General features: G+C 43.2%; 1 long non-coding RNA gene across 1 annotated transcript in view; it reads right to left on the bottom strand.

Annotated features, from left to right (window-relative positions):
• The window catches only part of LOC138830052 (uncharacterized), a 92,458-nt gene extending 84,626 nt beyond the window's left edge, over positions 1 to 7,832 (bottom strand). The window contains exons 1-2 of the long non-coding RNA XR_011372846.1: positions 7,608 to 7,832; positions 3,036 to 3,126 (exon numbers count right to left, since the gene is read on the bottom strand). This is a non-coding gene — a long non-coding RNA (uncharacterized lncRNA). The remainder of the gene's footprint in view (positions 1 to 3,035; positions 3,127 to 7,607) is intronic.
• Between the last annotated feature and the right edge of the window lie 16,180 nt (positions 7,833 to 24,012).

Genomic DNA, 24,012 nt, shown 5'->3' with positions numbered 1-24,012 from the left:
ACATCCTAACCTGATGTGGCCACACCTTTCTCCCACCTGATCCCACTTCCCTTTACCTGGACACACCCTTCCCCACCACCTACCCTATATAAGGCCTAAACCGCGGCCAGACTTTCCCTTTTCTTTTGCCAGCCGCGTGGAGTGCCAACCTTGACTGGTCCCATCAGGTCTACTGAATAAATCTACCCCTTACCTGAATACCTGCTGCTGTTCTTACTCGGCTACCTCTTTTTAAAAACCTAACAGTCAGGGTAAGCAAGTCAGAAGACCACTTGGCAGGCAGGTGGTCTGTCTTTTTGAGGCTCTGCTGTTCCTCTCCTTGAGGACAGTTTTCTCCATCCCTCTTTGTAAATGTGTTATCCATCAGTCCTGTCCTCCTGCCTTCCAAGGTGAATAGCTCAGAGCAAAGACAGACATCAAAATGGAGGCAGGGATGCCAGGCTTTCCTCCAGTTTCTAGTTGATTCATGAGCCACAAGTAAGGAGTCAGTGCTTTTTCAACAAAAGCAGTGTAAGTACCTGTTAACCCTTCTAGAGAAGATGTGACTTCTAGAGAACTATGTGAGTTAATAAAAATACAAGAACCACCCATATCATTTTAATGCTTATGTTTAGAAGTATTTAATCTGTGATGCAAAGATAAAGAACATTGGTTCTACAGGAATCTGTACTAAAGTGTCACCATCCTGGGTTTGGGAAAAAGCTGCAATGAGTTTCATGTCACTTTGAGTATGTCATAGATACCAGATAGAAGATGACGAAGGGATTAAAAGAGAGACTTTCCCCCTCCCTGCCCCAGAAACTCCAGCCTTTTTCTCCTCCTTTGTCATGTGAACCAAATGTTCTCTACAGACTCTTACATCAGGGAGAGGATCTAAATTGAAAAGAACTAGAGAACTTTCTGAAATCTACCTATACATTTCATCTATACATTTCTATACAAATCTATACATTTCATCCCTGGGAAAGCTTCAAGTGCCTATTGCCAGTTGATTTGGAGATTGTGACAATAGTGTTAAGATTCTTTGATGATGGCCATGGCCTGAAGGAAATTTCTATGTGAAACACTTCTGGTTAAAATTCTCTTTGGACAAGGCCTTTTGGTTGTCTTTTGTCCTGGTCTGCTGAGCTGTTATTATGGGGGTGGTGCAGGGCAGAGGTGGGGGTGGGGGTGAGGTTGATCACCTGTACACCACACTTTAATGTTTAGTTATAAAATTCTGTTTTTTCTTCCTTCCCGTTCTCCACTTCTGCCCTGTCTCCTCCAACCTGTCAAGCACTGCACTTAAAAAGCCATTTTGCTTTTTTGTTGTGATACCTTTCTGGGAAGAAATGGGAACAACCACATAAATACTGTTCTAAGACATTTGCCATCTTTTGGCTCAAACAGAGCAGTGACCTGATTGTTGAGACTTGGTATAAAACTTCCCAGACATCTGAGAGCTAACATAGCTCAACACTTATACACCTACAATTTTTCCCCCCTCAGGTAAATCTGCTGCTCTCAAAACTTCTGAAAGGTTTTGAGGGGGGGGGAGGGGAGAGGGGCACCAGCTGCTCATAACTGTTATTCTTCTTACTCAGGGGGCTGAGATATGAGGGTTGCAGTTTGAAGTTAGTCGAGGCAGGAAAGCCCATAAAACTTTTTATCACCAATTAATCAGTAAAAAGCTGGAACTGGAGGTGTGTCTCAAGTGGTAAAACACTAGTCCTGATTTTTTTTTTTTTTTAAAAAGCTAAGGCACAGTGCCCAGGCCCTGAATTCAAGTCTTAGTACTGGTAACTCTCCCCTCTCCAACCTCCCTGAGAAAAGTACTTCCTAGCAAATACCACTGAAAGAAAAGCCTGGAAATATGAAAGCAATAGCTTTTGGAGGCCAAATAGTGAGTTTATATTCTTCTTTCCCTTCCTGAGAAATTAGGAAATGCTGGACAAAAAGTAGCTCCAGGTTGAGTCTCTTTCACACAGTGCTTGGACTGAAGCCAAACATGTAAATTTCTTTTAAATAAATGCTTAATAGGAAAAGCAAAAGGGTGAGCCCTGGAGGCCCCCCTGGGTATCCCCTTGCTCAGGGTTGGGGAAGGAGGGGGCTTTTTTGTGTTAGTTGGCCTGTTTTTCTGGAGATCTGCCTTGACTTGGTGAATGAAACTGCACACAATGGGTCTCTTGCTGTGTTGAAGCAGGGAAAGGAATCTGCCCAGCCATCCATAGAAATGCTAATGAGCTGAGACGAATACTTTGCTTTGCTGATGCTGTTAGAACATATTTTTACATTTCTCTATAATAGGGAGGCAGTGAAGGGCCGTTGCTGCATTGCTTTTATTGCTTTTCTAGCTACTCCAGGCTTTACATCAGGGTGATGGAAGACTTTGACAAGATTATGGCAAGCAGTCTCAGGCCCTGGTAGGAGTCCTGTTCTTTGCATAGCTCAGTGCAGAGCAGGTGTTGTATTGTGGCAGGTCCTCAATAGAGTGCCACTGGGGTCTTTTCCTCACTTCTGGTTTGTATTTGAGTAAATTGCTCTTCCCACTTGCCTAGAAAACTGGGGGGGGAGGCACGGGGGAGAAAGTGTCAATACTTTTTTATTTCCAGAATGTTTATGAGCCAAGGGAAAATGCAAAAACAACCTAGAATGTGATTAAAAGTCCCATCTCACAGGTGTAGACTGGACCTAAGGCTAGGAATTCCTCAAGGCAATCCCATAAGCACCAACCCTCAAGGCTAGGGCCTTGTTCTTACCACAGAGACAACTCACTTTGAGTCTATCGAAAATGTCAGAGGAACTGAAACTGTTTTTGCTTCTGTGAATTAACAAAAAGCCGGAAGGGGAAAAGCCTGGCTTCTTCGCTGCCATTTTGTGTTGTCGTTCTAAGTAAGCTGTTCGCTCTACAGTCACTTTGCAATCATCTTGGGTTCCAGGAAAGACAGGACTGATGGATAACATCTTTATGATAAGGGACTAAAACTATCCCTAAGGAATAGCAGATCCTTTCAGGATAAAATCATCTTCCCTAACCCCTTCAAGAGGATAATTACCTATGATGATGAGGCTGCACCCTGGAGCTGGAGGAATCATCTCAGGGGAACCAGACTGTTCCCCTCAGTCGGATCACAACTTCTCAGGAACCTGAGGAAAACCAGAAGTGACATAATGACCAGTCAAGCCACACCTGTAACCAGGACTCTTAAACATTCAAGCCTTTGTCCTCTGCCTCTAATTCTTTCTCTATTTGAACCTAAAGTTCAGGACTGTACCCTGAAGATGGCTGAAGATGAACTAAAGTGCCATCCTCCTGTGGCATGCCTATGCCATGTAAACTCTCTGCCATATTGCTTTCCTAATAAGCTTTCCTATCATTTTCACTATGTTCCAGTCTAGTCTGAATTCTTCTTATGCCAGGTTGATTAGCTGCACGGAATATGTTGGAATAGTGTTATTTCCACACTGTGGTTATCCTGCCATCAGAGGAAATGTAATCTAATGCCTCCCAGGGACTTGAAGCAATGATTTATCCAGGGTAAATAGATGATAGGGGCTAGGCAAAAAAATGGCTTCTTGCCCTTTGTTTTCCCTCTGTGCAAACATGGCCCTCTCTAGAAGTCTGGCCTAGCACCTGTAACCCAGGTAACTGGAACACCTGGGGATAGTGAGAAGGCTCCCATGCTCTGAGATCACTTCCTCACCTGCCCTGGTCATACCTCCTTCAGATCTTGAGAGGTTCCCAGGATCTGAGGTCACTTCTGTATCCACTGTGGCCAGCCCTCTCCCTATATAACCTCAGTCCTTACCATAACTCGTCCCTCTGTACACCTCCATTTTGTCCAGGCTGGTGGTTTCCATTCTGTTAATAAACTCTCTTCTGCCTGAACAACCACGTGGAGGTCTCCTTTCTCCAAACCTTACAAGCTCATTGTCATAGCCCAGTTCTCCTAAGAAAAAACACTCTTGTGGAATATATCATTGGAATATAGAAGGGTTAATCATTTCATAAGCACATTTCTTCTTGGGCAATATCACTCCTCCATTTGCTCTTTCCCAGTTTTTCTCTCCTATTCTCACCCACAAGTTGTATAGTTCATTTTCAACATAGTGTCTAGAGAGTACCACTGCAGATGTAATGGACAGGCCCTACTGAACTATAGTTTTCAGACTTGTCTGTTTTAAGGCTGGCTGGTCATTGCATTGTATGATGTTATGTGGTCCTTTAAAATCACATTTTCTCTAGTTACTAAATCAGCAAAGAGGCAGGGAAAATGCTCCTGAGCCTGAGGGAGCAGAGGGGTGCAGCCTTGCTCTGCCTAGTCTTGCCCATTGGCTCTTCCTTCTTGCTCTGAATCTCTAAGGTGCCATCTTTGTGGTCTCCTTTAGGTCATCTCTACATTCAGCTTAGGTGACAGAAGCCCAAAGGATAACTTCTAAGAGGCTTTTTGTACATGTTGGATGGACGGGAACAATACAGTCAGAAGAATGGAAAGGCTCAGTATGAGTAACCACACAGGATCTGTTGATGCATAGGTAGCATGGGAGTTGACGAAAAAGAGTATAGATGTTGTCATGAAACTCCTTTGACTTTTCAAAACAAAGATGGCAAAACACTAATCCAGAATATTGGCTGAAAAAGTTTCTAGAAAGTGATCTTACTCATAGCAAATATATACTAGGTAATATTGTGGAAAATGGTGTAAGGATGCCAGATCTAAAACAAGTTTTTGGCTTTCAGAGTATCTGAATGTACTGTCTCTGATAAGATTTCCCCCACTTTGTACTAGTACCGGGCTTGAACTCAGAGCTTGGGTGTTGTATTTAACTTAGCTTTCTCTGATTAAGGCTGGTGCTTTGTACTTCTTGAGCTACTTCTCCACTTTTGTTTTTTTAGTGATTTATTGTCCTGGCTGGCTTTGAATAGTGATCCTCAGATCTCAGCCTTCTGAGTAGCTAGGATTCTAGGCATGAATCACTGGTGCCCAGCTGACAAATAACTTTTGAATGTTATCCCAAGAAAGCCTAATCTCTTTTGAAAAAGTAGTCTATATCCATTATTTTGATGTGCAAATTGTGTGACTCTTCACATTGCTATTTATACTCTGTGAATCAGCTGGGGTTCTAGGTTGCAAAGCACAGGAGTTGATCAGGCTACCACGAGCAAAAATGAGGAACTCATTGATATGATATTTAAATCTAAGGACTTAATAATATTCAGTGTCTGGCTGGATCACTGATTAGCTCAGAGGCATTGGATAAATTATTTATCCTTTTGAAAATTCACTTTACTTACCATTCAAGGACTTTTTGGAATCAGAGTAGAGCTTCTAAAATAGTTAGGATGCTCAAGTTTAGAAAGCAGACAGACATCAAGGGCGCTCAGGAGAGTGTGGTCCAAAGAACCATTTCTTATATTGCCAGGCCAAGGTGAACAAGATGTCCCACTGCCTCCAGATTGGGTCACTCGCTCTAGGTTCCAGGCCTGAGTGAAAGCTTTGGACTGATCAAACTGTAATAGAAGATTTAATCTCTTTGATGCCCATAGTGAGAGGAGGGCTAGTAACTCTCAGTTATACTGGAGTATTCTAAAATAAGATCTGCAAGATGTATTGTATACATAAATGGACATTTGAAATAAAATCCCCTTATATAAATACTTGATGCTAATAAAATTTTTATGAATATAAACATTGCAAAAAATCAGTAGGTTAGGAAAAAATTGGATTGGATGATGGATAGCAATCAAAATGAATATCTGGAAATGCAGAGTAAAACCGGTGTTCAAAAACAGAAGAGTTATTAGCCCTCATGAGGAGTTGACTGGCTTTTTCTGCCTCTCCTCATTTTTGAATTTAAAAAAAGTTCCCTTTCCTCTCCTTATTCTTATTGTATGTTTGTTAAGTGGTGGGTAAAGTGAAATCTGAAAAAGAATAAATGACTCACTTGGTATCTCTGAGTTAGTAAGTGATATGACCAGATCCTGAATTTGTAACTTTTGATTTCAATTTCAGTCTGGTTTTTCCCTAGGATTAGATGTGATGTCCAGCATAGAGTGAGAAATGTCCAGAAGAGAACAAAAATTTCTAGGATTGTCCTACAGAATATTTATTCAGGTTTGAATGAATGTTAGAGGTGAATGCAATTAACAGAAGTTGTTGTCTTCTTCTTCCTCTCCCTCCTCCTCCTTCTCTTTTCGTTTTTAGCTTTGTGCCAGTCTAGGACTTGAACTCAGGGCTCTACTACTCTAGCACTTGAAGATTAGAGTCTTGAAGTTTTATATTCCAGAGCTGGCTTTAAACCTTGATTGTTCAGATCTCAGACTCCTGAGTAAGTAGGATTATGAGCATGAGCCACTGGTGCCTGACCTGTGTGTGTTTTCAGATTTTAGCAAAGATTTATTTTAATATAACAAAGGAGCGAGAAATATTTCCAGCTTCCTATGCAGGAAATAGCAATAAGGGTTCTAACTTTCTTTACCTTTTTAAGCCTTGGGCTCTTATACGTAAGGTTGGGAAAGTAAGAGCTACCTCCTCCATAAGTTGTGATGAGATGAAGTGAAAATTGGCAAACACATGAAGAGCCTTAACCTAGTGCTGCTCAGTGATTGGCTAGTGCTATTATTACTTTTTTTTTGTTGTTGGTTGTGGGTCTTGAACTCTGGGCATGGGCACTGTCCTTGAGCTTTTGAGCTCAAGACAAGTACTCTACCACTTGAGCCATAGCGCTACTTCTGGTTTTCTGGTGGTTAATTGGAGATAAGTGTCTCATGAACTTTCCTGCCCTAACTGGCTTTGAACTGCAATCCTCAGATCGCAGCCTCCTGAGTAGCTGGGATTACAGGTGTGAGCCACCATGCCTCTCGGCTGGTGTTATTTTTTTGCCTAGAACTTCATCCATGGAGGCTATGATGGAAATGAAGGGAAGTCAGGTACCAGTTCCATTCTCAGGTAGCTTCCAGAAGGTGATCATAATGATGGGCCAAAAGGGATTGATGGGGCTCAGAAGTGAAAGTGGAATAAACAGAATGAACATTGCTTTCGGACGGCCTGAATACAGAGGCAAAGGTGGGACAGAGGAACCCAGTGATGAATTAAAAGGAAAAACCTGGGCAGGCTTATTATCAGTTGGACAGGAGTTCCAGGTAAGCAAAGCAGAAGAAAGTGGACAAGATCCAATAAAAGAGCAAGCCAGGTAGTGATTAAAGATGACTTACCAGCTAGGTTGCAGTCAGGACCTGGCTTGGAATTTGATTTGAGGTTTAAGATTACCAAAAGGAAGCCAGATGCGAATGGCTATAATCCTAGCTATTTAGGAGGCTGAGATATGAGGATCTCCATTTGAAATCAGATAGGGCAGAAAAATCCATGAGATTCTTATCTCCAATTAAACAGAAATGTGCCAGAAGTTGAGGTGTAGCTCAAATGGTAGAGTGCTTTGAGTGAAAAAGTCAAGGGAGAGTGTGAGGAGTTCAAGCCCCAGTATTCACACACACACACACACACACACACACACACACACACACACACACACACACACACACACACACACAGATTACAAAAAAGAAAATGTATATAAGCCAGGTGCTCTGAGAATGTGTTTTCCTACCAGAGCATTCAGAACTTCACCTTGAGTTTGTTCTCAGGAAGAGTGTTCAGGGTCCTCTTCATCCTTCCCTCTGCCCTGTTCGTTTCATTGTCAGGTTCTGAAGAGCTGGGATAAATGACTCTGTGAGTGGTCAGCACAAGGGGCTGAGGTCTGGGGCCCTGGTTTGGAGCTGACCCTGCTGTAGACTAGGACATTGTGCTCCTGATCGTTCAGTCCTGCTTTCTGCACATTGTCTGACAAGGCACTGTCTCTCTCAACCATGGGAGGGGAGCTGGGAACACATTTGCAATCAGCAGCAACAGCATCTATGAAAGGGGTTATGAAATCCATGCAAAAATAGCCTGCTTGCCCCATAGGCATGCAAAACAGCCAGCCAGCCAGGGTGAACGTGTCATGCAGCAGATTTTTGCTTAGCTTTCAGTGACCTAGCACTCACTTGGGTGAGTGGTGGAGGCAAAGAGCTTAGCACAGGTCATAAACACCCAGAGGGGGTCGGGGCCTGTGGACAGAGCCCTCTTCCCCTGCCCCATGGCAGGTAGCAAGCTTCCTTCCTGGAGAAGCTGGATGGAAGCCATGTACAGCTTCCAGCCTCTTGTCTTTTCTTATTTTTTCCCCACTCTTTGCTGAGGACTGAACTCAGGGCCTTGCACTTTCTAGGCAAGTGCTCTTCCACTGAGCTAAATCCCTAACCCCAGCCACTTGTCTTACCTGTCCCCAAACTCCTCAATCCCCATTACCTGTATTTGGGATCAAACTTGGTCGTCATATACTATTCCCTGAAGAAGGTCAGAATACCCAATTCCTGACCTTAGACTCTATTTACAGGATCCACAGGTGATCCCTTTAAAGGGTCTGGGAGTAGATGTTATTGTAGACATTATATAATATATATGTAGTATATGTTTATATAAATATAGATGCATGCATACACATAGATTGTAATTCCTGAGATGAGAGCTTCATGGCAGAGATGCTTGGTCCATTAGGGCAGGTAGGGCTTGTGCTTGCATGTCCCTTGCAAGGGGGGGGGAGGGTTGTCACAAGCTGCTGGGGTGGGGCTGGGGGTGGTGGTGGGAAATCTGCCTTCTTTCCCCTCTAGCACCTACTACAAGGTGACCTTTGGCCCAGTTGCTTCAGATACCTTGCTTCAGCCTTCCATGCGAGAGGGACATGGGATAGCACACTCTTGTTGAATTTTGCTCCTGAAGGATAAAGGGGCACAGGACAGAGGGTGGGGCCTCGTGTCCTTACAGGTGGACTCTCAGTCAGCTCCAAGAAATAACAAAGATCCTGGAGGGTATTTCTGTCCACACAGCTCTTTGGGACTACTGAAACAATGTTGGCCATCTACCTTCTCATGGGAAAAGGCCACAGGGCTGGCAGTCAGGAGGCCCAGGCTCTGAGCCAGATCTGTCATGCTGTCTTCCCTGTTACTGACTAGCTCATGATTTTTCTCCGTTGAGCAAGACGAAGATCTATAGACCAAGAATGGCTACAGAGCAATTGCATTGCTGGGTGAGGGGCATAAAATGCACCAAGGGCAAGGTGGAAGGCGTGGGCAAAGCCTAAAGAGGCCAATTTTGTCCTAGTAAAGCCTGCCTCTCACCCCACCCATGGCTTCCCTTCCCTTTACCGGCAACTGTTGGCCCGAGTTGGCCAGTCAGGGTTTCTGTTTGTCACACCAACTCCCAGGTTTCTGTTGCAAAGAAAGCACATTGGGAGTAGCACAAACTTATCTGGTTTTGAGGTGCAACTTGGCTTGTTTCTTCAAGCACATTATGGCTTTGCTTGAACTCTCTTCTTGCTAAAGGGCTGTGTTTCACGCCCTCTTGCAGGAAGTACATAACCTTCCAGGGACGGGCTGGGTCAAAGCTATGTATGTAGGCCACCCTGTTCATGGGTGGACCAGGAGACCCCATGGGCTTGTGTCTTATGGTTGAATCCATGCTTGTTTCTGAATGTGTGTGTGTGTGTGTGGGGGTGTCTCTTTGAACTCAATAACCTTCCCTTCTTTTGGCATCATTTTAGGGCTGAGGAAAATGATGTGTCAATCTTTTTAGTGACTTGAGTTGTATAATAAAAAAATTGGGAGTAAATAGAACAGCTCCCCTGAGTCCCGATCTGGGAGTGGGGTGTTGTCCAGACTGGACCCCAGAGACAGTGTTGATCTCTCCCCTGAGTTCTGGGCCCCTGAGGTGGGGAGATTCTAATCTGTACCCCTCCAGCACATTGGAACTTTGGAGAAACTCAGGAGAAGATAAACCTTTTCATTGTGGTTTCTTTCAATTGGCTTTGCAAACAATGCAAGATAGTATTTGTGTTTGGCACCAGAGGCTCATGCCTGTAATCCTAGTCACTCAAGAGGCTGAGATCTGAGGAGCAAAGTCCAGCAGTAGTGGGGGTGGGGCGGGAAGAAATTATGGGAGACTCTTATCTCCAATTAACCACCAGAAAACTGTGGCTCAAGTGTGTGGTAGAGCACTTGCCTTGAGCTGAAGAGCTCAGGGACAGCACCCAGGCCCAGAGTTCAAGCCCCCAAACCCACAAAAAAAGGTATTTTGATAAGATTATTTCTTTGTTGCTTTGTATGTCCCTCCTCCACAGTATAACCCCTGCTCTCACTGTATTTGATGTTATAATTTGTGGAGGGGAAGGGAAAAAACTCGTTTAAATAGGGATACAGGTGGACCCATTGCAACAATGAGATGTACAAGTCCTTATGTCGAAAACGAACTTTACAACCTTGATGGGGGGAGAGGAGGATTTGGTGGGGGGCAGGGGGAGGATAGGAAAGGATGGGAAGGGGAAATAAAGGAGGAGGCTACAATGCTTGACAAGAAATGAACTCAATATCTTGCCCATGTAATTGTAACCCCTCTGTACAGTATTTTCACAATTAAAAAAAAAGGTATTGTGTGTGTGTGTGTGTGTGCTGGTTCTGGGACTTGAACTCAGAGCCTGGGCACTTTCCCATAGTTTTTTCACTTTAAGCTAGTGCTCTAGGGGCTGGGAAGTTGGCTCAGTGGTAAAGCGCTTGCCTTGCATGCTTGAGGCCCTGGGTTCGATTACTCAGCACCCATAAGCAAAAAAACAATCCAGAAGTGGTGCTGTTGCTCAAGTGGTAGAGCGCTAGCCTTGAGCTGAAGAGCTGAGGGGCAGTGCCCAGACTCAGAGTTCAGGCCCACGACCGGACCCAAAATAAAAAAAAAAAAACAAAAAAAACCCCCCAAGCTAGTGCTCTACTGCTTGAGCCACAGCTCTACTTCTGCTTTCTTGTGGGGTTTTTTTTTGCTTGTTTTTTTGTTTTTTGCTGGTTAATTGGAGATAAGTGTCTGAGAGACTTTCCTGCCCAGGCTGGCATTGAATCACAATCCTTAGATCTCAGCCTCCTGAGTAGCTAGGATTACAGGTGTGAGCCACTGGTGCTCAGGGAAAGGTAGTCTTTTTTTTTTGGGGGGGGGGGGGTCCAGTCATGGGCCTGAACTCTGGGCCTGGGCGCTGTCCCTCAGCTCTTCAGCTCAAGGCTAGCGCTCTACTATTTGAGCTACAGCACCACTTCCGGCTTTTTTTCTTTTTGCTTATGTGGTGCTGAGGAATCGAACCCAGGGCTTTGAGCATGCAAGGCAAGTGCTCTACCACTGAGCCACCTTCCCAGCCCGGGAAAGGTAGTCTTTATGAAGGAATAGCACTGCAGTGCACTGTCTGTGTTTCCAGAAAGGTTGACGGTTTTGACCTTCACATGGGGCACTCCTCTGGGGAGAGGTGCCTCCACCAACTTGGCTTGAGAGGCCTGGCAATTGCTCTGGCTGAAAATAGTAGGTGCCTTGCGTTTTAATTCCAGCATGAGCAGGGACTCACGTACACACACACCATGACAGGCTTGGAGGTTGTCCCAGGCATCAGGGCTGTGAGGTGAGGTTGAATGTGTGCTCTGGTGGCCAAGACTATAGATAAGTGGAGGGTCTCTGCCATCACCTGCCTGCGTGCTGCAAGAAAATGGAGCCATCTGGGCTTCAGTGGTCAAATGGCTTCCCACCAGCAGGTGGGGACAGTCTCACAAAGAAGCTAAAAAAGCAAAGGTATTGTGTTACTTCTGTTTTTGTGCCAGTACTTCATTTTGAACTTAGGGCCTTGCCTTCTCACACACTTTTTTCTGACACTTGAGCTACACCACTACTTCTGGCTTCTTGCTGGTTAATTGGAGATAAGATCCTCACAGGCTTTTCTCCTGGGCTGGCTTTGAACCATGGTCCTCAGATCTCAGCCTCTTGAGTAGCTAGAATTATAGGTGTGAGCTACCAGCATCTGGCTGGGGTTGCTTTTTGTTTTAATGCAAGCCCTTTGATGTTCTCTCCCTTTTGCTTCAAAAATAAATACTTAAGAATGTGTTGGTAAATACAGGAAAAGAAAAACCTGAGAGGAACGTGTTAGCTTACTGATGATGTTGGCAGGAATACAGATGTTCTTGGTGGCTTGGGGCCTTTCCTCCTCTTGCTTTTCCTCTCATTTCCTGACTGCTCTTTACCCAGACCCTGGCCTAGGCTCAACCTGGCACTTAGCAAACAGTTTTTAGAACTTAGGAAAGCATCTCATCAGAGACCTGTATTGTGTGCAAAATATTCCAAACCATGTCCACAGCATCTGTCCATCTAGTCTCTCATCCCTATTTGCTGTCCTTGAGAAAATAGACTCTACTGGAAAGGTCACTGTGCAATGATCTAAGAAGATTATGGTTGATTTATTTTCATTTTCCCATCATGTCTCTCAGCCAGGAGGCTCAGTGGAACTCTTAAAATTGCTTGGACCTTAGAGAAAGATGGGCTTAGCTATTTGTGCTATTTGTAGCTATTGAACGATGGGTAATTTGTGTATATTTTCTAGCCTCTGTTAACGAAGACTAATTCCTAGTTCTTAAGGCTCCCATGATACACAGTGTATATGAGGTTCCAGGAGCGTATTAGGACCCAATGTTTTCTTGGTGCTGCAGCCTGTTTTTAAAACTCATATGAAAAGCTAACATCATAGAGGCATAGAGAAAGGACTTGCCGTGGTCCAGCTGATCATGCCCAATCAGGTTGAACTTGGGTCACCATCGAAACCACTATTCTCTGGAGTGGACCAGGGTGCATATTGAGAGGGAGGCTGGATTGTAATGCTATCTACTTCTCGTATCAGTTTAAATTTGTTCCCAAGCATAAATGGGGCTGAAAATGTGAACCTTGCCATAGAGTTCAAATGGATCATAAGTCACTGAAACCATTTCTTTACTACTTATACAAGCTTTTGTAAAAAAAAAAAAAAAAAGATGGCTGGGAAGGTAGCTCAGTGGTAGAGTGCTTGCCTTGTATGCATGAGGCCCTGGGTTCGATTCCTCAGCACCACATAAGCGGAAAAAGCCAGAAGTGGTGCTGTGGCTCTAGTGGTAGAGCGCTGGCCTTGAGCTGAAGGGTTGAGGGACAGCGCCCAGGCTCAGAGTTCAGGCCCCATGACCAACAAAAAGAAAAGAAAAGAAAGAAAGATATCAACCGAACCCTACAAAAGGCCTGGCAAACTCATTGCCCACTTGGTAGACAAGGACTGTCAAACATTTAAAACCTTCCCTTAATAAGCACAGAAAGAAGCAGATGGCATCTCATGGCTTTGAGGAAAGAGTCTGACTAGGAGCCAGGGGACACAAATTCATGTCTCAACAGATGACCTTGAGTAAGTCACTTGCTTCCCATGCATTTTAGTTTTCTTCCTTGTAAGACAAGGATGGTGATGATGATGAAAAAATACTAGGTGTATATGCTATGCCCCCATGACACTGTTATAATAAGAAATCAGCTAAGATGGTGTATATTAAAGCTTCCTGCAAGCTGGACCAGGCTTAGCTGTCTCATTCTTCAGGAAGGCCACCCAAATGACCCTTCATGGACTAGCTGATTCTGGGGCTGATTTATATGCCCAAACAGGTTATAGAAAAGGATTATAGGAACATTTATAATCAAGGGCAGATGATGTAAGGCTGAGAGAGTCAATGATTATGCCTGAGGAGAGACTCAGGATTCATTGGATATCATTCAGGATGTTCTCTGACTTGATTATATATTCTTTTAGATATGCTCATAGTTCCATATCTTATATGTATGCAGGCCCCCTTCCTCTCTGGTACCTTTCCTCCACTACCACACTCGAATGAAGTGTCAGTGTATTGTGTTGTTAGGTGGAAACCACACAACTGTGTTAGTCAGCTTTCTGTTGCTATCACATATATCTGAATCAAAGGGAAAAGGTTTATTTTGGCTCACAGTTTTAGATGTTTTAGTTCAGGTTAGTTGGTCCTATTGGGACTGTGGTAAGTTAGCAAAACATGGTGGGAATGTGGTAGATCAGAGCTGCTCATTGCATGGCTCAGATGTAAAAGAAGAGACTAACGAAAGGGCTTAGGTTCTACTCTTAGCTTCAAGGGCATCATTCTCTGTCCCTTCCCCCCCCCCCAATGACTTAAAACCACCCATTAGACTCCACCCCTTCAAGTTCTACCAATTCCCAATAGTACCAAGCTGGGGACTGAGCCTGTAACACATGGCCCTTAGAAGACACTGATGCTCCTCCAAATAGCAGACCCATTGCAGCAGACAAACTATAAACACAAATGACACATGTGGCTTCCACAGTGAAGTAATAAAGACGAGCATCTTCTATCCTCCTCTACTGCCTGTGCCCCCTGCTCAGCAAGGCACAAATACAAGATTGAAGGGGCAGTTTGGTCTGTGTTAGGCTTTCTGTGAATAAGAAATAAGTCTCTTATCGTGCTAAGCCACTGAGATCTGAGGATGTCTTTTGGGATTGCAGCTCTGTATTAGTCATTAGTGTTGACTAATACAGTGAACATGAATGCTGCTTCCCTCTCACCTCCCACCTGTTCCTCAGATCTGTACATCTGTGCATCCACCCTCACTGCATAGGGAAACAGCTCTGCACAAATCTTATCAATGATCAAATCCTTTTTCCCTGACGTACTGCTGCTTTGCTCCTTGTAACTAAGCAGTTCACTGTTCGTTCTCACTTAAACTTATACTTCATTGTTATAAAAGGCTTCTTTTAATGAAATCTTCCATATTTTTCTAATACGTATCCAGCCTTCTGTTCTGATTGTGTGTATGTGTGTGTGTGTGTGTGTGTGTGTGTGTGTGTGTGTGTGTGTGTGTGTGTGTGCAATGGTATTAGGCCTTGAACTCAGATTCATGCTCTTGCTTCACTTTTTTTTTTTTTTTTTTTGGGTCCGGTCGTGGGGCCTGAACTCTGGGCCTGGGCGCTGTCCCTCAGCTCTTCAGCTCAAGGCTGGCGCTCTACCACTTTGAGCCACAGTGCTACTTCCAGCTTTTTTCTTTTTGCTTATGTGGTGCTGAGGAATCGAACCCAGGGCCTCATGCATGCAAGGCAAGCGCTCTACCACTGAGCCACCTTCCCAGCTCTTGCTTCACTTTTTCATTCAAGGTGATGCTCTAGCACTTGAGCCACACCTCTACTTCTATTTTTTTTTTTTTTTTTTTGCTGGTGAATTGGAGATAAGGGATTTGTCTGCCTGGGCTGGCTTTGGACTGCAATCTTCTGATCTCAGTTTCCTGAGTAGTTAAAGTTATAGGCTTAAGCCACCATTGCCTGATTGGGTTGCTTTTTGCTCTCTTCTTCAAAAGGCAGATGTTTCTCTAAAGATCTACCCTAAAGGCATTGGTGGCTCATGCCTGTAATCCTTGCTATTCAGGAGGCTAAGATCTGAGGATCATGATTCAAAGCCAGCCAGTGCAGAAATATCCATGAGACTCTCATATCCAATAAACTACCAAAAAAGGGGGGGGGGGAAAGCTGGAAGTGAAGCTGTGGCTCAAGTGGTAGAGCACTAGCTTTGAGCAAAAATGCTCATGTACAGTGCTCAGATGCTGAGTCCAAACTCCAGGACCAACACACACACACACACACACACAGAAGAGAGAGAGAGAGAGAGAGAGAGAGAGAGAGAGAGAGAGAGAGAGAGAGAGAGAGAGAGAGAGAGAGAGAGAGAGAGAGAGAAACAGCATTATTTTCTAAGTACTAAGCTTTAAGTCTTCACATTTTTTCTCTTGATTAAGGCTCACATGCCTATTAGTCAAGATCAGAAGTATTACTATTATGTTGAAACTTTGTTTTTTGGCTTTTTTTTTGGTCCGGTCGGTTGTGGGCCTGAACTCTGGGCCTGGGTGCTGTCCCTTAGTTCAAGGCTAGCGCTCTACCACTTGAGCCTCAGCACCACTTCTAGCTTTTTTTTTTTTTTTTCTACTTACGTGGTGCTGAGGAATGGAACCCAGGGCCTCATGCATGCAAGGCAATCGCTCTACCACTGAGCCACCTTTCCAGCCCCCTATGTTGAAACTTTGTAAGATTAAATAATCTAGTCAATGAATGGTGAAAGACAAAAAAAATTACACCTGGACATGATAAATTTAAACATTTACACAGTGAGACTAAGGAAGGATATTCTTAGGAGAGGATCACAAAGGCTCAATAGCTATGTGCATATGATCATATAAAATGATGTTTATTGAAATGTTTTCCAAAAAATGGAAACAAGGGGTTTATTCTTATTTTGTTTTTGTTTTTGTTTTGTATTTTTGTATTGTCTCTGTTTTTTATTTCTTTTCCTTTTGTCTTGTATATGTATATCTGCTTAGGGAAGTTAAGGGGGAGCATGAAAATGGCGGGACAAAGGCTGAACAAATGCAGCAGTGACACTATGTTGAAAATGAACAACTTGTGGGGGAGGAGGGTCAGGAGGGAAAAGAAAACTGGGAGAAAATGAGAGAAGAGGTGACATGTTAAGAAAGAAGTGTTCTCATTACCTGACTTACATAACTGTAACCTTTACAATAAATAATGAATAACCTGGCCAAAGTTACACTGTTTCAAGTGGCAGATCCAAGACACAAACCAGAGCTAGCTGACCCCAACCCCTTTACTTCTCTACTGACTGAAGTCACACATACTGCACTGATTATGAGTTTTTATTTGTAAGAAACAGAAACCAGCTGTGATGGTGTTGAGCAGAGAGGGAGTTTAAAATGTTGGGTGGTTCATAGGACAATTGGAAGAGTACTATACCAAGCTGAAAGCTACATGATGGGAAAAAGTGCCTAAGCTTCTTTAGAATAAGTGGTTTTGCTTAGAAAATGTTGATGTCTTTGCTCTAGATAAAGCAAGAAATCTGCTTGCTTCTCACTTCCTGTCCCACCAGGAAGTCAATGTGGCTCCTTCTGGTTATCTAGATTCTAGGCCTAGACACCAGTTGCAAGAAAAGATCGGAAAGCCAATATTGCACATATTCATCCCCTGTCATGGGAAGCTGTTCTTATTGCACCCTAAACTCATAAAGTGAGACTTCTCAGACCCACATATGGCCCTTTTATTTTCTTATTTCCCTTGTTTTAGGTTCAAGACTTTCAGCAAGTTGAATTTGAGGTATATTATTTTCGAACCTTTTGAAATACTTGGTTCTCCTTCTGGCTTTTTTTAGAAATACTGTACCTTCTGAAGCAGTGGTAAATTCATTCCTGGCCTCCAGGACAGAAGCATGTGGTAGGCAAAGGAGACCCACAGTCCAATCTCTGAAATAGGATGTTGGAATTTGTATATGTGGTTGAAATGTCTCAAGTAGGAGAGAATCTTGTATTAGCCAGGTGGATCCAATGTAATCTTAAGGGCCCTGATTAGGGAGAAAAGGAGCCAGGAAAGTGAGAGTCAGAGAAGCAGCTATGATGTCTGAAAGGTAGGAGTGTTTTGGCCTCTGTCTAGAATGAACCAAAGACTATGTCAGCCTCTAGCCTACAACTGGCCATGACTGGGATTGTCCATTCCCTCCAGCCTTCAGAGATAATGCAGCACTGTTGTCCTAATTGTTCGAGTAGCAGGTCCTGTCTTGGACTTTTAACTTCCAAAACGGTAAGTCAATAAATTTGTGTTGCTTTTTGAGCCAGTAGATTAGTAATAATTTGTAGGAAACTAACATATGATGAAAGTTAAAGAATCTATAAAGTTTAGAATGTGTCATAAATGTATTATAGGAGAAAGGTTTTGATCCACATTTAATCTATAGTTTTTCCAGTTTTGATGAGTTCAAAAATATTGAATTTTCCTCACATTTTTTTAAAATAAGAAAACCAATAGTAGAAATGTGGGACAAATGGCATCAGACACATGATTTTAGTGGGAGGCAAAGAATCAAGAAGGGGGAGAAATCTATTGGTGAACTGGAAAGTCAGTGAAATGCTGAATAAAGAAGTCCCAGGTAAGTCAGAGCTTGGGGCTAAAATCCCTATCAAATAAGAAAGCATTTACTACAGAATCAGTTCTGAAAAGCCAGCAAAACAATAAAAAAAAACCCTAATAACACATTTTTATGAAGCAAAAGCTCATCCTCTGGTGTAAGTTTGCAAATCAGGACTTTCCTAGATGAGATTTTTGTTTTTGTTTTTGTTTTTGTTTTTTTAAACCAGGGTGAGTCCTATAGACACCGAGTTGCCAGTGAAGTTCCAGACTGTAAGATGGAGCATGTAGTACAAGTACATTGAGGCAGACTCTTAGGAGTCATACCTCTAGGTGGGTAGAGAGGGAAGCTGGACTATGAGACCCTAAACAACTCCGCTGGCTGATCAGAGGCCAGGAAGGCCTTGAGGTTGTGCTGAGTTGAAGCAAGGGGGCTGGGATCATATACTCCATGTCTGCTCTAGCTATTGGACCCTGCTCCTTGATCAAGTTTGCTTCAAGCCAGACCTGCCAAGTGGGATAAAGGAGACTCTGGAAAGTGAAGCGCAGTGTCTATTGGATGTGGCTTTCACAAACTTATATTTGGACATCTGGATCCATGACTAACATTGAAAAACTCAGAGCTAGGATGAAAAAGCTGGTGTGGCACTAGCTTGAAAATGTAAGGAACAGGACAGGTTATTTTCTCATGTGCCACAAGAAGACTTGGAAAGGAATCAGAAATGATGATTTGAAGGTTCACAGATTAAATCCTCAGGAATCTTTTTTTTTTTTTTTTTTGCGGGGGGAGTGGAGGTCCAGTCGTGGGGCCTGAACTCTGGGCCTGGGCGATGTCCCTCAGCTCTTCAGCTCAAGGCTAGCACTCTACCACTTGAGCCACAGCGCCACTTCTGGCTTTTTTCTTTTTGCTTATGTGGTGCTGAGGAATCGAACCCAGGGCCTCATGCATGCGAGGCAAGCACTCTGCCACTGAGCCACCTTCCCCGCCCCAGGAATCATTTTTTTAAACCCAAATTCCTGGCCTCTCTTGAAAATTTAGAAGAGCTGATACATGAGACCCATCTTGTTTCATGGCAAGTACCAGGGAGAGCAAAATAACAGGTGTCCTTTCATCCCTGGCTTCTCAGGCCAAGCTCTGTCCTAGCCCTGTTACCCCTGGGATTGTGGATTCTGATCAGTAATCTGCCTATCTCTGATGAGATGAGTGTGGTGTGAATTTTCTTGTGTATATCTGAAACAGGTTTTTGACTTCCTAACAGCATCATGGTAGCTAAAAGTTTTGGCTTCTTAGTCAAAGATGCATCTAGTCAAAGATGCACAATCCTGAAGATTGTTTTTGGGCATGTCAGAATTTGTGTGTGTGTGTGTGTGTGTGTGTGAGAGAGAGAGAGAGAGAGAGAGAGAGAGAGAGAGAGAGAGAGAGAGAGAGAGAGAGAGAGAGAGAGAGAGAGAGAGTTAGTGCTGGGGCTTAAATATAGGGCCTAGTCACTATCTCTGAGCTTTTTAAAATTTTTGTTTTTTTTGTTCAATGCTGGTGCTTTACCACTTGAGCCATAGCTCCACTTCTGGCTTTTTGGTGGTTAGTTGAAGATAACTGTCACAGACTTTCCTGCTCAGCCTGTCTTTGAACAATTATGATCCTTAGATCTCAGCCTTGTGAGTAGCTAGGATTACAGGAGTGAGCCACCAGTGCCAAGCTGTATCTACTTTCTTGTGTTTGCTAATACCTAGCACAGTATTAGCAAGTGCTATGAACTCAGTTGATGCGTAATGGAGTACTTCAACATTTTTAGAGAATTTCCTTCTTTAGAAGGTGAAGGACACTCTTCCAAAGTCATATTTTAGAGATCATTTGATTTAGAGAACTTATGAATAGGATGTCAACTAAGCCAGAGAGGGAAAGTGTCCTAGCTTTATCTTAGGAGGTTTTTGCCTTGGGGATATTAAGAAATAAATGATTCCTTTTAAAAAGAACTTAGACTTTTCATCAAAAGATAGATTATTCACCTACCTAAAACAATGTATGAAAGTTATTTGTACAATATTTCAAAAATAGAAAATTGAGTCCATAGAAAAGAAAACTTTCTAAATTATGTTGAAATTTCGCCTTGAAATATAACCCTTGCAAGAATAATACCAGGAGCGTCTTTCATACCAGGAGATAGATGCAGTGATACAAATTTAATTTATTGCATTATGGTTTATTTATCAGATACCCTGCTTCCAGAGTTCAGCACACATGTACGTGCATAGTAGTAAGGAGAGGCAAAGCCATTCCTCAGGTAAGTTGGATTCTGAAGGGGGAAAATATCTAGAAATTTTGGCTCAAATTTTTTTTTCCATTTTTATAACAGGATTTTTGTGGAGGCCCTTTGCCTGCCCTCTAAGTTGTGGAGACAGAGCATTTTAGAAGGCTGTGTGTGGGGATGTAGAATCCATTTAACTTGTGCTTGGTTAGCAGTAGCCAACTAGTCTGGAATCAGCATCTTTGGACAAGAATGCTGAGGTCTGAGAACCATTTTCCTCAAGTGCTCAGGAGTCTCTGTTCATAAATGATGAGACATTTTGGCACTCACTCATAATGATTTCTGTCTTGAGCTCAATTAAAATATGTTTATATAATCTGTGTTTTGTATCAGTGAGTACCTGCACTTGTTCCTTGTTTTCTACTTAGAAACAAACAATAATGCTGGGTGCTGGTAGCTCACACCTGTAATAATAGCTACTCAGGAGACTGACATCTGAAAATCAGGGTCAAAACCATCCCAGGCAGAAAAGTCCCTGTGAGACTCTTAGCTTCAATTAACCACTCAAAAACCAGAAGTGATGCTGTGGCTCAAAGTGGTAGAGTGTTAGCCTTGAGCAGAAGAGCTCAGGGACAGTGCCTAGGACCTGAGTTCAAGCCACAAGACAAAAAAAAATCAATGCAATGACTGATTGGAATGAATGTTGTACAAATTGAATAGTAAAGGTTGCTTCGGATGCCGTCATCTGATTCATAAATCTTCAGATTTCACTGTAAAGACCAGAGTGAAAGAGGATCATAAATGACAAGTGCATGGCAGGCTCACCGTCAGGACCTCTATTATAAGCTGTGTGTTCTAGAAGCATTGGGAATGTGCAGTATGATGTCTCTGTGTGAATATAAAAAGAACAAATGCTAAAGGAATCAGTGAGCTTGTGCCTCTGTTGTGTGACAAGAGTCCCCTGGCTCTGGAAAGTGAGTTTTCAAGTCATATACTTACTCTCTCGAAAGCCATGACAAAAGCAAATGAAATCCCCTATGACAATAGATATATTTGGTGGAATTCTTAAGAGGGATGTGGTGATTTTAATAAATGAGAAAAAAACCCAAACATAAATATTTAAGGAAGGATAGACTCTCCCAATGGAAACCTTCCCCCCACCCCCCCAACATGGTATGCGAGTGCCTGCAGGCATTTCTGGTCAGAGAAGCAATCTGTATTGCTAACTCATTGCTAATTTATGCCTGTGTGATTAAGATCTTTATTGAAAGATTGTGCAATATTAAGATCAATAGGCAGAGCCTTTGGAACTGTGGTATCCACTCAAAAAAACAAACTCTTCTCATAATACACATCCCTCTGTCAATTTGGTATTTAGGTTCATGGCCTAAAAAAGCAATGAAATTAGTCAGGTATTTAGCAAGGGTTCATTGTGACACAATAAAAATCTCATAATGAATTGAGCTCAATTTCATTTGGCAAGCACAAGGTAAGAGACCCACAAGAAAGAGAGGATGCCTGTCTAGGTCAGACTTCTCTAAGAAATCACAAATAGACTTATGGACTGTATCTCAGAACAGCTATCTAGGTTACACTCCAACTATATTCCACACAAGGTCTTAAAAGCTAATTGAGAGTGAGGGAGATGAGGAAAATGGTGGAAGAGCAGTTGGGGGGATTACCAAGATCTCATGAAGAAACCAGTTTTAGTGTTCCAGTGAAAAAATCCAAGGCTATAGAGTCATACCAAGTGGGCCATCATAGTACGGAGTTTGGCCAGAAAGGAAAAAAAGGCAGCTTGTTTAAGAAGATAGTGAATACTTGCCAGTGACCATGGCAGCGGCAGCAGCTGCTGCCCTGGCCAACATATCAACAGACAGAGCCTGGGACAAAGGCATCAGAGGTGGAGTGACAGAGGCTTCTACTCACCACCAGCCAAACTGACAAGGAATAGAAATCAACATCCTGTTAACCACAGACAGATACAGACCGCAGACAGCCCAAAAACCAAGGGAAAGGCATGAGTACCCCACAGATGTTCCCACTCCTTCTCACAACAGCCTTTGGATGGTAGCCCCTCCCCCAGAGAAGAACACCATCTTTGATACTGGCAAAGACTGGGCCAGAGCAGCTAGCAGATAACTCAGAAGATACTGGGAGCCATTTTTCAACAGGGCAAAGGAACCTGACCAGCGGGGGCTCAGCTCCATCCAAGGGAAAGGTGTCCTTCCCAGGTGGTAGAAGCTCCGCCCAGGGCAGGCCACTTTCTTCACTGGGTAAACCAAGCCAGAGGCAGCCCCATCCCTCTGCAGCAGCTCTCCCAGCTGCAGGAGGTTAAAAGAATAACAATTTGAAACTGGATATGGTATAAGTCCTGAGAGTGGCTCTAGGCTGGCTACAAGAGTGTCTCAGGAGCTAGCCCCTCAGGGAAAAGCTACTGATTGCTGACAGGCCACAACCCCACCTACATTCAAGCTCCCTTGCAGGGACTCCAAGCTAGAGGAAATATTATGTTCTGTGTGACACACATAGCACATTGCCCTCCCACTGAACTAGTCTGGGAGGAGGGTCACAAAGTCCCCAGGCTAGTAAGGCAGAACTTTCTTCTGCCTGCTCAAACAAACTGATTTAAGAAACCAACTAAGCCACAGGAAAACCAAACACCACAAGCAAATCTGAAACTCCACCAAGAGACTGGATATGGATACAGGGGAGACTCAAGATCCCCCAAATAAATCAAAAATTCTTTTTTCTACTTAACTTTTATTTTTTTCTACTTTTTTGATTTTGATTTTATTTTTCTCTCTCTTTTTCCATTTTCCCTTTTGGTTCTTTTTCATTTTACTTAATTGCTGTTCTCTTCATTCCCAGATAAGTACCCATCTTTGATATTAGGCCTTATCCTTCATTGTGTGCATACTTAATTCAGACATTGATTACTTAATTCACAATTTTGCAACCTTCCTTTAATTATATTATTTCTTTATACATATATAATTTTTTTTTTTTTTTTGGTCGTGGGGCTTGAACTCTGGGCCTGGGAGCTGTCCCTCAGCTCTTCAGCTAGAGGCGAGCACTCTACCGCTTGAGCCACAGTGCCACTTCCAGTTTTCTAGTAGTTTATTGGAGATAACAGTCTCACGGACTTTCCTGCCCAGGCTGGCTTTGAACCGTGATCCTCAGATCTCAGCCTCCTGAGTAGCAAGGATTACAGGCGTGAGCCACCGGGACCTGGCTAATTTTTAAGCTTTAAATTGAAAATTTTATTTTTCTTTTTTCCTTTTTGTTTCTTCTCCTTTCTTTCTCTCTTTTCCCTTTCTCTGAATTTAGGTCTTAGATATCTTCCCTCTCTTCCTTTGCCTCCCTCTATTCCTCTAAGTTCATTTTCTCCTAACATTTCTCCCTATTCCTATTGATTTCTGGTCCCCTGACTCCTCCTTTGATTTTTCTTAGACCATTGATCCCTAGTTTTTGTTGTTGAACTAACTTGTATCTGTACTCATTTTGAGTGTGTCAAAAAAATGGGGCTGGGAAGGTGGCTCAGTGGTAGAGCGCTTGCCTTGCATGCATGAGCCCCTGGGTTCGATTCCTTAGCACCACATAAACAAAAAGAAAAAAGCCAAAAGTGGCACTGTGGCTCAAGTGGTAGAGTGCTAGCCTTGAGCTGAAGAGCTGAGGGACAGCACCCAGGCCCAGAGTTCAGGCCCCACGACTGGCCCCCCCAAAAAAATCTGTGCAACTACTGGGCTCTAGGTTGCTACTAGCCTTAAAATAGTGTTCAAGCATGGAATTGGTTTTGCTTTCAGACCCAAATGGACATAACAAGCCATAGAAACACACTTAATTGAGTAGTTATAGTTTCATTGGACTCCCTTTTCCTTCTGTTGGAATTCATTCA

Source organism: Dipodomys merriami, unplaced genomic scaffold, assembly GCF_024711535.1.
Source record: "Dipodomys merriami isolate MVZ:Mamm:240054 unplaced genomic scaffold, mDipMer1.0.p SCAF_1, whole genome shotgun sequence".
NCBI lineage: Eukaryota > Metazoa > Chordata > Mammalia > Rodentia > Heteromyidae > Dipodomys > Dipodomys merriami.
Note: the sequence above shows the minus strand (reverse complement) of the source record. Positions and strands in the feature narration are given on the sequence as shown.